The 15243-nt window shown below is 42.0% G+C and overlaps 1 protein-coding gene across 3 annotated transcripts in view; it reads left to right on the top strand.

The window, feature by feature from the left end:
* Positions 1-413: 413 nt before the first annotated feature.
* Positions 414-15243, top strand: part of CHRM3 (cholinergic receptor muscarinic 3) — a 529779-nt gene continuing 514949 nt past the window's right edge. The window contains exon 1 of one of the 3 annotated variants that reach the window (XM_033196177.1): positions 414-1217. The gene's annotated coding sequence lies outside the window, so the exon portion shown is untranslated. The remainder of the gene's footprint in view (positions 1218-15243) is intronic. The other 2 variants (XM_033196176.1, XR_004433624.1) reach the window with 2 other exon arrangements.

The raw sequence follows: 15243 nt of genomic DNA, 5'->3' as shown, positions 1-15243 counted from the left end.
TGTCTTCTTCATGGATGCTTGTCTCATTTTCTCCCAAGATGTAACTGTCCAGGGAGGGAAAAGTCAAGTTGTCCTCTACTACACTGCTTTGCAGAAAGAGACTCACTAAATGTCAAAAAGTAGATTCATCAGACTGTTCCCTAGAGAAAGGCTTGCTACGGACTCGTATATTGTAACTGAGCTGAAGTTCATTCATCGATAAGTTGTGCCCAAGGAATCGAATTCCTTCCGGTCCTTCTAAGCAGTCCAGGGAAAGCAATTCAAAAGCGAACACACCACCACTAACTGACCGGCAAAATCTATCCTTGAAGCGCCGCGGGAGGCACAATTTGGGAACAGGTGAGGCCATGCTGGGTGGGTGAGGCCCTCCTCTCTCCTGCTTGGGGTCCCGCTTTCAGTCAACCCACCCCAGGAGTACCCTGGGATCTCCTTGCCCCCTGCCAGGCGGAGAACGCGGAGCCCAGCGGGCACGCGGGAGTGGAACTAGGCGCCAGCAGGGCAACTGAGCATGCTCAGAAGCCGAGCAGGTTTGGGTCTCAAGCAGGCAGCCTGTGCATTACACCAGCTCTCGCAGTCCGGGGAGGAGGAGGAGCAGGAGGAACGCGAGGAGGAAGGAGAGGAGGAGCGGCCAGCAGTAGCCACGACCGCCACCACCAGGCAGAGGAAGAGTTCCTGGGAAGGAAAAGACCCTCCTCCCCCTTGGACCCCCTTCTATCTGCTTTTGGAGAAAGGGAATACACGATAAAGAGGGAGACGGAAAAAAGAGAAAAAGTGAGGCGAGAGACAGAGGGAAAAGGGCGTGAACAGAAAGGGCCGGAGCGTGCAGGGGAGCCCAGGGCGCGGGGGCGGCACTGCCGAGCCGGGAGCGCTGCCGCTTGGGCAGGTGCCGCGGCCGCTGCCCGGAGGCGGCATGTGACGCGCGGCCACAGCTGCCCGCGGGCGGAGCGCTCTCAGACCCCGGAGCGCACACCGCGGTGCCATCGGTGCCTTCGCGGATCCCCAGGCTCCTCGTCAGTCCGCCGGGGCGGCAGCAGCGCTTCTAGGAAGACGGGCAATGAACCGAAGGGCAGCTCCTGGCAGGGGCACGCGATCCTAGGGACAGTCGCTACCTGAACGCTGAGCCGGAGGAGACGAAGGGACCGTGGAGCGGACGCCACCCGCGCACCGGGCAGGCGCGGAGACCGGCGTGGGACAGCCACCTGGAGCGCAGCTGCCAGGTAGGGACGGCGCCCGCCACCCAGGCGCTGGGCAGAGCGGGTGATGGTAGCGGCTGACCTGGTTTCTTGCCTTATCTCGTTGTGAAAAGAGGAAAAAGTTTTCGGCGCGGGTAGGAGAGGTCTTGTGTTTGGAGTTCAAAGATGGAACTGGGGAGGGACGAGAGAGGCTGTTGATTTGGGGAAGATGGGGGCACTTGAATTCTGACAGCGCGATCTGGTGCGGAGTTGGAGTTCTGGGACTGAGGGTGGGGAATGCCCGGTGGCACCCAAGTGCCCCGAAAGGGACGGGAATCATGCGAGAGGTGGCCAGGAGAGAGCCAGGGACGCCCCACCCCACTCTCCCTCGTTTCGGTTCTCTCTTCCCCAGTGCCGGATCTGAGGTTCCAAAGTGCCGGAGCGTGAGGAGCTACTGGGCTCGGGGTGTTTGTGAGCACACTCGTGTGTTGAGCGTTTGTCTCCCATCTCCCCATTTGGTTTCCTGTCATTTCTTTCTAAGAAGGCTAAAGCTGGCACTCGCCAACCTCGCAGTGGGGCCACAAGTTCGAATTGCATTTCAGGGGGCGAAAAGGCAAATTTGGCACTTCGAGTAACACTTGGGAGAAGGCACCTAGCCTAGTGCGCATCTTTACTGACCCGGGGAGAGTCCACACTGGCAAGGCAGCGGCCGCTGGACTGCACCGTTTCTCCTCTTTGGAACACTTTCTCAGAATTGCCTCCTAACAGCGAGGTTAATTTCTGCGTGTTTTTAAACGGCGGGGGAGGGTGGGCAGTTGACTCCAGCAGCAGAATTCACTTGTCTACTTCGCGGTGTGCGTGTTGGAATTGAGATCCTGTTCTGCATGCTTGTGCGTGTGTCCGACTCTCCTTGCACGCATTTGGAAGTGGTAGAGGCAGCAGAGATTCGGGAACTGTATCCATATGGACAGATTTCAAGAATGCAAACCTTCATTTGTCTGCAAGTGTTACTGGACCCTGTCCAAAGGCTGCAAGGATACGTCCCCTCGATCCCTGCCCGTGTCCGTGTTTGCAATGTGAAAGGACGGCCCTCTTTAGGACAGAAATGTATTTATCAAAGCGATGTGTGGTTAAGAACACTGGTTATTTCACAGTATGCTTTGCACAGACTTTTCCTCTCTCTCTTGCTCTCTGAGTTCCAAGACAGATAACCTGTCCCCTCCCCCCATTTTGACCTTTGTGGGTTACTATTTGAAAATTAATTTTTAACTGGGTGCAGTGATTATATAGTCCAGATAATTTCATATTGTGAGATCGTTATATTGCATGAACCATTCATCATTATTTCCTGTGTTTAAAACAATGCCCATGTATTTACTTAAGAGAGACTATGTATAAAAACCTGTAGTTCAGAAATGGGAAAGCTAGGCCTAGAGCAGATACCTGCATACAGGCAGTATTGTAGTGGTATCAGGTTAACAAAAGACTAAGGTATTTCTGTTCCAAATATTGTGGGATAAATGAGGTGTTGGGTGCACCCTCTTGTTATAAGAGCTGATATTCCGAAGTTTACATGTGCAAGGAACATGCCTGCTTCTTCAGTGTGCATTCCAACATGCCACAGAAATGTGGTTTACATCATAGCTTCGACTGCCGAGTAGTCTATTTTTAGATTTTGTTTACATGGTTTGTCTCAATTAGCTTAATACATAATTAGCTATTGTTGGGCTAGAAAGCACATTATTTTTGTAGTGGTTTCCATATGGAAATATAACATTCGCTTTAATACTAATTTAAAAATAATGACATTGCCGGTCTGATTTAGAATGTTTCTCTAGGTTGGGGGGTATTATGAGATTGAATGTAGCATGAAAATAGCAGTGTCGAGATATTGTTTTTTAAATAGCGTTGGGTCATTATTCAAATGAACTCGATAGTTGAAAAAGAAAATGAGATAAAAAGTAGACTTTGAAAAATCTTTATAAATTTTCTGTGTGGAAAATTATTGTAAGAGAAAAGTGTAATTTGGGAAAAGGAGCAAGTGTGGAATTGGTCAAGTTTTAAAGTAAGAACAAGTGTTATAATGAGTAGTTCTGTATTAAACCTACATTTAAGCTTATTTAGGAAACTTTGCTTCAAAATTTAGAGAAATCGATGATGAATATTCAGTACCCTATTTTTATTCTGGGGTAGGGGAAAGTAAAATGTCACTTCAAAGTATTATTTACTTTTGAAGATTACTTAGGAATGTGTAAAAGTTCTTTAGAGTGTATCTTCTCAGTTTTTCCTTATAAAGACAAATGATTTATTTTCTTAACAAAGAAAATGTGTTATTTTAAATTAGAGTATTTAAAATATGAAATTCTTTTAATGATAGTTTAGCCTATAATTGCAGGCAACCTGTTGAAAGTGAGCATAGAAAAAATGTGAAATTGGCAGAAATAGAATTTCTTAGATTCACACTTGTAAATTGAATAGACGGAAAGTTAAATGATACGGTTAGAAGCAAAGTTGCCTCATGTATTTGTAAATTATAAAGTAATTCTTTTTTTCAGGTTTTTAGTTAAAATCTCTGTCATTTTCCCAGCCAACATATTGTTCTTGCCTAATAACTTTGTTAACATTGGCAGGCTCAGTTGCTTACTGCTAAATGGCCTGTACGATTCCAGTGTGACTATTAAGAAATTGGGTCTTGTTTGCAGTGCCGGGAAGTTTATACTGAGAACAGCTGTGGTGTAGTGGCACTTTAGATAAGAGATGAATGAACCGTGAATCATATGAAGATGGAGACTCTGATCAGTATGCAGAGACATGTGTCTGTCCTTCACTTATGGAACCTGATTTTATATCATATGATGACTAATAGCATTATTCTCACTGTGATCTCGGAGGATCAGTGAGTAACTAGAGATGTCGTCTTTTATGTTTGTGAATTTAAAATGTATCCTCCTTACATAAGACTATTGTAAAAGGTATCTATGAGCCTAATAAAATTTTAATCAAATCCCTCTACCATGTTTACTTTTGAAACTTAATCGGCGTAATAAAATGTGCCTTGATGCTTAATTGTTGAATATAGTGTTTTCCTAGATGCAATATATTTTCATCTATAAAGTTCAGCAAGTCCAGCAGAAGCCCTGTTCTGAAAAATTACTAGCTTTTCAGAACTTTGGAATAAAATTTTAACATCAATGGAAAGTTTTGATTTTATGAAGAGATAATCTCATGTATATGACAGGAGGCCAAATCAGTCAAATTGAAAGTTTGTTTCTGGGATCTGAAAGGCCCTATCTTCTCCATTAGGTAACATATCTTTGTTCAGATCGAATACTAGGCAGACTCTTTCTTCAAATCACTCGACACTACATTGCTGCCTCTGCCCGCTCTCTACAGAGAGGATGTGCAGGTATGAAAGACCTCCTCCCTTCTTTTTCTTTTTCCTTTTTTTTTTTTTTTCTTTTGAAACGGAGCCTCACTCTGTTGCCCAGGCTGGAGTGCAGTGGCATGATTTTGGCTCACTGCAACCTCCGCCTCCCGGGTTCAAGCAATTCTCTGCCTCATGAAAGGCTTCCCTTTTCATTAGTGAACCTAGCACCTGGAGAGCTCTGTTAGCCTGCTACCTTCCCTTAGCAGTTCCCTTATGCCCCAGAGAGTATAGATCTCCGTTAGTGTTGTCTTCAACTCAAGAAATAAAAATAATTTTGGTCTGGGCACAGTGGCTCGTGCCAGTAATGGCAGTACTTCGGGAGGCCAAGGCAGGAGGATGACATGAGGCAAGGAATTCAAGATCAGCCTGGGTGACATAGCCAGACCCTATCTCTACAAAAAAAGCAAAAACTTAGCCAGGCATGGTGGCGTGCACCTGTATTCCTAGCTACTAAGGAGGATGCAGTGGGAAGATAGCTTGAATGCAGAAGTTCGAGGATGCAGTGAGTTAGGATCATGCCACTGCTCTCCAGCCTGTATGACAGACTGAGACTCTGTCTCTAAATAATAATCATCATAATAGTAATTTTGGTTTGGTGAAGCAATTGAAAACATTAAGCCATAGTGTGGCTTATATGATAAACGTGTGGCCTCAAGCATTTCATTCCCCGCTGTACACTTGGAGACCATAGCAGTTGCCCTGTCCATACCATGGATTGGTTTTGAGGATCCAATGCGTGTGGATGTGCTTTCTGAACAAACTCTGAAATGCAGTGCTTGATTGGAACCCAGAGTCCCCTCAGTACCCCATGATGGACAGCATTGAGTGCCAGTATGTAGTGGCCCTCTGGCTCAGTTTTTAGCTTATGTGTTGTTTTCTATCCAGAAGTTTTGGCAGCTTGCAGATTCTCCTAGCCTCTGGCAGGCTCTCCCCTTTAGGCTGGCGATCTGCATTCTCCCACCTGTTGGAACTTCCCGCTCATCCCCTCCTGAAGGCCAAGGACTCTGGCCGACATGTACCTTCTTAGCTTCCTCTGCTGAGGCAGCAGCTGCAGCTTGTCACATTGACACAGACCCAGGGTTCAGTAGTGATGACAGGAAGTCAACAGAAGGAATATTCTGAGCCCCTGCCAGCTTCTCACCAATTGTGCCAGTTCATCCTGAAACCAACCGGAATATGAACACTTTGAGAAAAACGATGGTGGCCAAAAATTAAAAACAAAAAACAATTTGACAAACAGTAGCTGGCAGATGCATTGTGGGCTTTGAGACCTTCCCTTTCCAAGCCTGTTCTGCATGGGACTTGGGAGACTGGCCCTTCTGATTCTACAACCCGTGCAGAGTCTGTCGTAACCCTAGTGAGCTCTAGCAATTCCCATGCCCCCCTCACCTCAGTTTCTCTAACTCCTGTCATATTTACCATTTCATAGGACTAGGATTTTATGGAGTTTTCAATTTTCACTTTTAGTACTGGATTTAATGTCTGACCTGGGAAAATTTTAACTATGACCTTGACAGTCAGCCTCGCCTTGCCAAGAGCTTCTCTCCAGGAGCAAGACCCCTTTCTTTCTATTCTGTCTCTGATTCAATCTCAATGTGACAAACCCTTGGACCTAAGGCACAGCTCCTCTCCGATGGCACATTATTTCCATCTGAGACTTGTACTGCCCAGTTCCACTTGACAAATAAATTCTCCTTGTCTGTCATTGTTGGCAAGATCAAATCTCAGTTCTCCACACCTCTCCAAAGCAATGTAATTTGAGTGGCTGACTATCCACTGCAGAATTAATCCTTCATTAGGTCATTTGTTCTAGCCCAGCCCTAGCCTGCTTCCTGTCGCCACTGTTCCCTTGAAATTTGGCATGTCAGCTGAGCCAAGACATCATCTACCTTCTGTCACCTCTAGCACAGGAAGTGGTGCTAATATAGACATCCTGGTTCAGGCAGGATATCCGCCCACTACTGCTGTTCAGATAGAATTCAGGTGAGTCTAAACCAAGGTTAAAATACTTTCAGACTGTTTTGGAGAGAGTCCCCAGAGAGAGGGGCTACCAAGTGTGTACTTCCCTGCATTTATGGCTGAGAAGTGTTTTGATGTTCTTATATATATTTATTCTTATACTTTAAGTTCTAGGGTACATGTGCCCAACGTGCAGGTTTGTTACATATGTATAGATGTGCCATGTTGGCATACTGCACCCATTAACTCGTCGTTTACATTAGGTATATCTCCTAATGCTATCCCTCCCCTCTCCCCCCCACCCCACAACAGGCTGCAGTATGTGATGTTCCCCTTCCTGTGTCCAAGTGTTTTCAATGTTCAATTCCCACCTATGAGTGAGAACATGCAGTGTTTGATTTCTACCGAAGCCTTCTAATTTATCACAGGTAGCTATGGCTATAGACGTAGATACATATAAAAATATTCTGTCACTAAACTGTAGGAAAAAGGAGATGCTAATAGCCTTTGTCTACATTTTGTAAGACTTGTCACTTTGGAGTATATTTCTCCCACTAGAATTGCCCATGGGATCCAGACTGGAGAGTAACCTGGTTACTGTTAACTATTAATACATACAAGCCAATTCTTGCCCACAGCCATTTGGCATTCCATTGAGCTAGCTCTCACTTTCATTGAACCCTAATCCAGTGGTATTTTATAGACTCAGAATCCACATAAATTTTGGCTGAGCATGGTGGCATACACCTGTAGTCCCAGGTACTCAGGAGGCTGAGGCAGGAAGATCACTCGAGGCCAGTAGTTCAAGGTTATAATGCACTATGATTGAACCTGTGGATAGCCACTGTACTGCAGCCTGGACAACATAGCAAGACCCCATCTCTTCAACAGAGCAAAGAAAGAAGAATCCATATAAATATTAAATATTACTGGGTTTTTGGCTTCATATTGACAATATTTTTGATGATTACATTTAAATATATATGCAAAGTCATTTAAAAATGTTATTGAACACAGTCTTTTTTGTGATTTTTCAATTTTCTTAGTGCAAAATAGTCTAAAAGCACAACTTCTGTTGTGGGAGGTCTCTCAAACGATTTACATTGAAAAGAAGTTCTCATGCTTGAAATAGACATGATGATCCTCCTGCCATGTTTCCTGTGCTTTCTCACATGCCCAATAACACATGCCACATGCAGTAGCTTGTGTGAAGGGAGAGATGATGGGAATCTGGAATGGCCATGATGTTTCTTTATATGGAGTCCTCCCTTCTTCTCTCCTCACCCCAGATCCTTCCCATCACGCAAGGACCAGCCAAATTCTTCCAGATTTCCTTGAGCACAGCTATCATTCTGTTTTCCCTGTGATTAATTATTTTAAATCCCCCCATTCATTTGAATTTAGAAACTGGAAATCGTTCTGACTAAACAGCTACAAGTCACTTCCCTCTACTCTGAATACTAGTGGCACTTACCATTTTTAATATAAAATTTGATGCTCAAGGATAACCCAGGTAGTATTTATTTTGATTCTCTCCAAAGAAGTTACCTTCATGAGAGTATATAAGTAAATATATAATAAATACATGCTTGAGTAGAATGAGTAAATGACTCAATCACTCCATCTATCTACCTATCAATTATCTATCTCTTTGTATCTAATCCACCTATGTTCATTTACATAGGAGTTGTATATACATCGGTTATCACATCTTTCATGTCAGTATCATCTAATGTGCCAGGTACCATGGACGTTCTGTTTTGGATACACACTAAGTCAAGGGCTCTGCTTTTCAGGAGCATATGATCAATGTGAGTGTAGCTAAACAAATCGGGGTTGGAAGGGGATGTTAGATGTTGCATGAATTTCTTAGGTTTTAAAACAGAAGTTTATTCTTTCACAATTCTGGAAGCCAGAAGTCTGAAATCAGGGTGTTGGCAAGACTGCACTTCCTCTAAAGACCCTAGGGGAGAATCCTTCCTTTCTTCCTTCAGCTCCTGGTGGCTATCTGCATTCGTTGACTTGTGAGCACATCATTCCAATCTCTGCTTCTGTGGTCACGTTGGCTCTTCCACCTCTTTCATTGTCTCCTCCTGTATATGCCTGTCTTATAAGGATATGTGTGATTGCAGTGAAGGCCCACCCAGAAAATCTAGGATAAGCTCCTCCTTTCAAGAGCCTTACCTTCATCACATCTTTTGTCATACAAGGTAATCACAGAACCTGGGGATTAGGAGATGGGCACATCTTTTGGAGGGACCACCATTCAGACCATTGCAGATGTCATTAATGAGCAACTTTTGGCTTTGGACCTCTCTGTTGTGTTACACTGTGCAGTCTGTGTGTTTGAGAAATTAATACTCACCAGAGGGTCATTCCATTTTCACAGAGCAGTGAGACGCAGGTCCTCTTTATATTGAGCCAAAAATCTAATTCTCATTGTGCTTGTTTGCCTTCTTAATAATTCTGAGAATTATAACGAGAACACTTCTGATCTTTCTTCCATAAGAAAATCTTTAAAGTTGAAAAGTTTAAAGTTGTTTCAACCAGGTCCTATGTGCCGCTTCTAAATTTTCATGATCTTTCTTAACCTTTTCAGTTACACTCACTGAACAGCAATCACACTACCCTAATCTCACTATCTTCTGACTTTAAATCTTTTGACTCCTCTCATCCACCTTCATGAGGTTTATAGCAATGACTTTTCCAAAAGTCACCTGTAACCTCTTAGTCATAAAACGGGTAGCCCTTCCTTGTGCATCCTGGTTGATCTCTTAGCAACACCTTTAAAATCCCTTAATTTTCAGAGAATTATACCTCCCTAGCTCTCTTCTCTCCTCTGGTTCTTTTCTGTCCTTCCTGTTCCCCACCCCCATCTTCTGCAGAGTGTAGAGCTCTCCAGCAGTTTCTCCCTGGTTGACTCCCATACTCTTCCCCTGCCTCTCCTCTCATACCTGCCTCTGTCTTCATGGTTTCCTATACCCTTTCCATGTGGGTCACAGTCATTTGCTCATCTCCAAGCCTCACTTGGCTTCAGTAAGGAGATTTCCATGTGCTTGCTGGATAGCACAGCCTTCACCTCCTTCTTCCTCATCCTGTTCCCCTCCTGGGGTTCCTATTTCTATGAATAGCATGACCATCCTACAGCTCAAACGCTATGAATAAATCAAGTAATCTTGATTTATTCTCTTCCCTCACCTCCCACATGTAGCTAGGTACCAAATTCTAATGATTCAACCAAGTAAGATCTCAACCTTCTTGGCTACTTTCTCCTCCTGCTGTCAATATCTTAATTCATCATTTCTGCAACTTTAATGTATATTCAGATCACATAGGGATCTTGATAAAATGCAGACTCTGATCCATGAGGTCTGGGTTGGGGCCTGAGAATCTGCATTTCTAACCAGCCTTCAGGCGATGCAGGTACTGCTCCTCTGTGCTCGGACCACACTGAGAAGAAAGGCTTTATGTTATAGCTTTATCTCTTTTCTTAGTCTCTGAGCTTCCCAGATTATCTCATTGACCATATTATTGCCTCTGATCCATTTTGTACAGATTACTCTTATTGAAGACCAAATGTGATCATCTTTCTCCCACCCTCAAACACCTTCTTTGACATCCCCTTCCATTACCTGCTGAATAAAGACTAAACGTCTCTCATCAGCGTCACCCTATTTCACGGCTTGGGTTTGCATTTTGAGTTCAGTGTCAAGTCTCAAGGTTGCCCTTCACTTTACCCTGGTACTTGCTGTTGCAGGTGTCCTCATCCTCTGCCACGTTCTCTTGTTGTGTGGGATGCCCTTTCTGCCACATCATCAGGGGTTCAAATTTTAGCAACTTGCCCAGGACCACTTAAAATGAATTCATCTTCTGTTACTCTATCAGAATCTCACTTTTATCCCTGATTCCATTCACTCTTGGTTTTAAGGTGTGTGTGCGTCACACATTGTTTCAAACAGCAAACTGTGAACTCCTTGAAAGATGCTCTTCTGTTGGTCTTTGACAGCCTTCAAGTATCTAGTGCAGAGTCTTCTTCAGAAATGCTTAATATTCACATTCATATATAAAATATGTAAATAGGCACAGTGGCTCACTTTGGAAGGCTGAGGTGAGAGGATTGTTTGAGGCCAGAAGTTCAAGACCAACCTGGGCAACTTAGCAAGAACACATCTCTATAAAAATTATTAAAAATCAGCTGAGTTTGGTGGTGCACCTGCCTGTAGTCTCAGCTACTTGGGAGGCTGAGGTAAGGAGGATCCCTTGAGCCCGTGGGTTCAAAGCAGCAGTGAGCTGTGATGGTGCCACCACACTCCAGCCTGGGCAACAGAGCGAGATCCTGTCTCGAAAAAAGTAAATATAATGTTTTTGTTTGTCTCCTTATAAAAGTAATATATGTGATACAAAAATTCAAACATTATGGAAATATGTATCAAAAGTAAAAGTCCACCATAACTCAATGCCCCCAAAGACAACTATGGTTAACAGTTTGATGCCACTACAGGTTGCCTCTGATATTTTTCTATACATATTCTAACATTTACTCTATACAAAACTGGGATAATAATAGACCCTGGCAACTTGACTTTAAATGTAAATCTATCTCCCTCTTCTTAAAATCTGCAACTTATTCCAAAAGATTGACTGATTTAATTGCATAAAAATCAATCTGCTTAAAATGGCCTAGCAATGTAGAAATATGTTTCCTTTGAATTTCTGATCACTTAAGTATGTCTTTATTCAGCAATTTCTCTCTCTACTCCTCAGATTATGCTAGACTTTGGATTTGTAACAGTAAGACACAAATACTACCCCGGAAGTTCCAAGCTATACTTACGTCTTTAGGCTAACATTGAGTGATGAACTGCTGGTGAGGTAGTAATCATTGATCTTTGATGCCAAGTTAAAATTATCATGTTTGATGACATGCACTCTCAGATTGCTGAATTTTATACTGAAATGTAAGTTCTCAAATTCTTTAGCACCATAAAGAATAGATGACTCATTTCAAATTCTGAACGTATACATATCTATCTATCATCTAACACATATGTGTAGGTATATTACTTTTTATTCCATTAATGAATATAAATTTGAAATAAAAATATAGAAAATGTTGTGGCCAGATGTGGTGGCTCATGCCTGTAATCCCAGCACTTTGGGGGGCTGAGATGGGCAGATCACGAGGTCAGGAGATCAAGACCATCCTGGCTAACATGGTGAAACCCCGTCTCTCCTAAAAATACAAAAACATTAGCCAGGCGAGCTGGCATGTGTGTGTAGTCCCAGCTACTCCGAGGCTGAGGCAGGAGAATCGCTTGAACCCGGGAGGCAGAGGTTGCAGTGAGCTGAGATCATGCCACTGCACTCCAACCTGGGCAACAGAGCGAGACTCCGTTTTAAAATATATATATATATATTTATATAAAAACATATAAAAATATGTATTTCTATATAGAGAGAAAATGTTGTAAAAGATATACCAAAAATGTTAGTGTATTTAATAAAGCTACAATTTAGGAAGAAGCCGTGTGAAAAACCAAAGGAAAATGTCATGGGGACTGTGTGTGTTCTATATATAGAGAAAATGTTGTAAAAGATATGCCAAAAATTTTAATGTATTTAATAAAGCTACACTTTAGGAAGAAGCCATGTGAAAAACCAAAGGAAAATGTCATGGGGGCTAGTGTTAGTAATTGGAGGCAAACAATAAGGCGTTTGTTGACCAGAAAATTTTTTGAGAAGTAAACATCAACATTCCCTTTGGAATTTTGGAGAGATGAGTCTTCATAATGATGAATGTTTGTTACTGATACCATATTTGTCATTTAAAAGATAGTTCTGTTGTGGAACTCAGGAAGGTCATTTTCCTGGGTAGAGGGAGGACAGGAGTACGTTTGAGGAACCTAGAGACGTCAGCAAAGGAGACTGTATCTTATGGAGAAGAAACATAAAAGTAGAAGATAAGGCAATAAAAGGTTAGTGAAATTATATAAAGAGTTTTTTTTTTTTTTTTCCCTGAGACCGAGTTTTGCTCTTTTGCCTAGGCTGGAGTGCAATGGCATGATCTTATCCCACTGCAACCTCCGCCTCCCCAGGTTCAAGCAATTCTCCTGCTTCAACCTCCCAGGTAGCTGGGATTACAGGCATTCACCACCATGCCTGGCTAAGTTTTGTATTTTTGGTAGAAATGGAGTTTCACCATGTTGATCAGGCTGGTCTCAAACTCTTGATCTCAAGTGATCTGACCCCCTCAGCCTCCCAAAAAGTGCTAATATTATAGACATGAGCCACCATACTCAGCCAATATAAAGAATATTTCTACGTCTTCTATCAAACCCCTGAAAATTTTGTTCCTTGGTGTAGTTAATATGTTTCCCATATGGTACTGTGTGTTTTCTGCAGTTTAATACGAGTGAAAATTGAACCTCCTTTGGAATAATAAGAGCAATTATCTGACAATAAAATTAAGCCATCTTTATTTCATTTTTGCATTGGCTGCTGGGAAACTTAGACCTAAAAATAACATTCAATCTCAGTGGCCAGTGTTGCTTGGTTTTTCTGTGTATGACTTCCCTTTTGTTCTAGGATTTTTTGAAACTTTCAGTTTTAATATAAGCATTCTTGGATTCTCTTTGGAAAGTAAGCAGGGTATGACTGGGAAATGTATAGTCTAAAATTATACCCACAAAAAAAGCCCATATATTAAGGCAACAAAAAAGGAAGTGAATACTTTGAAAGCAGATTAAAAGAGACAAAGTAATATGTTGGAACCGAGGTCTCTTTGAAGGTCTGAAAACCTCAGGAACCACCATGGGCAAAGAAAGTAACTTTTAGCCAATGCAAGATATCCTGAAGAAAGAACAGGTAACGATGATGATGACGATGATGGCTGTTGATAATTATAATGAATTATATTAAATAATGAAGTATAAGGCTTCAGATTTTCAGACAATATCTCATTGAATCAACAGCCCTCTTTTTTCATGTATAGTTGACAATTAAACCTTATATATATTTATGGCATACAGGGTAATGCTTTGATATCGTGGTACTTTGTGAAATGATTACATCAGACTAATTAATATATCCATCACCTCTGATTTTTTATTTTTTATTTTTTTTTTTTTTGCTGTGAGAACATTATAAGATCTATTCTCTTAACAGTTATCAAGTGTTCGTTACCATTAACCATTGTTGTCATTGTGTTGTACAATAAATCTCTCAAACTTATTCATCCTAACTGAAACTTTGTACCTTATGATCAACATCTCCCCAGCCATCACCCTTTCCCTGTCCCTGTTGAGAACCTCCATTCTACTCTTCATCTGTAAGTTTTTGGGATTCTGCACATCAGTGAGAACATGCAGCATTTGTCTTTCTGTGCCTGACTCATTTCACTTAACACAATGTCCTCCAAGTCCAACCATTTCATTGCAGAAGGAGAATTTTCTTCTTTTATAAGGGTGAATGTTATCTATTGTGTGTATATACCACATTTTCTTTCTCCATTCTTCTGTTGATCGACGGTTTGGTTCCATATTTTGGCTATTATGAATAGTGCTGGAGTGAATATGGGAGTGCTGATATCTCTTTGACATATTGATTTCAGTTCCTTTGGATGTATACCCAGTAGTGGGATTGCTGGATCCTATGAAGTTTTATTTATTTGTTTGTATTTTATTTTATTTTACTTTTTTGAGACGGAGTCTCGCTCTGTCACCAGGCTGGAAAGCAACGGCATGATCTTGGCTCACTGCAACCTCCGTCTCCTGGTTGAAGTGATTCTCCTACTTCAACCTCCCAAGTAGCTGGGATTACAGGTGCCTGCCACCATGCCCGGCTAATTTTTGTATTATGAGAGACGGGGTTTCGTCATGTTGGCCAGGCTGGTCTCAAACTCCTGGCCTTAAATGATCCGCCCACCTCGGCCTTCCAAAGTGTTGGGATTACAGGTGTGAGCCAGTGTGCCCAGCCGCTAGTTTTATTTGTATATACCTCTTGGCCATTTGTATGTTTTATTTTGAGAAATCTCTGTTCACATCTTTTGCCTATTTTTTAATCAGATTATTTTCTTTTTTTCTAGAATTTTTTGACTTCCTTATATGCTTTGGTTATTAATCTCTTGTCAGATGGATAGTTTGCCAATATTTTCTCCCATATTTTAGGTTGCCTCTTTACTTTATTTTTTCCTTTGCCATGCAGAAATGTGTTCTCTTGATATAATCCCATTTGTCTAGTTTTGCTTTTGTTGCCTGTGCTTTTGAGATCTTACCCAAAAGGTCTTTGCTGAGACGAATGTTCTAAACATTTTCCCAGTGTTTTCCTATGGTGGTTTCAGAGTTTGGGGTTTTAAATTTAAGTCTTTAATCCAATTTGATATGATTTTTGTATTTGGTGTGAGATAAGATCCAATTTCATTCTTCTGCATGTGGATATCTAGTCCTCCCAACTGCATTTGTTGAAGAGTATCCTTTCTTCATTGTGTGTTTTTGGCATCTTTGTTGAGGATCAGTTGACCATAAATACAAGGATTTATTTTTGGGCTCTTTATTCCATTCCATTGGTCTGTGTGTGTGTGTTTATGCCAATACCATGCAGTCAACAACCCTCTTTAAATAGAAATTGTGATTTTTTAAATATGTACATAAAAGGAAACTGAAACAAACTGAGGACTTTCCTCAGTTT

The sequence above is a fragment of the Trachypithecus francoisi genome, unplaced genomic scaffold (assembly GCF_009764315.1).
Source record: "Trachypithecus francoisi isolate TF-2019V2 unplaced genomic scaffold, Tfra_2.0 Lachesis_group5, whole genome shotgun sequence".
Lineage (NCBI taxonomy): Eukaryota > Metazoa > Chordata > Mammalia > Primates > Cercopithecidae > Trachypithecus > Trachypithecus francoisi.
This window is presented reverse-complemented; position numbering and strand designations above follow the sequence as displayed.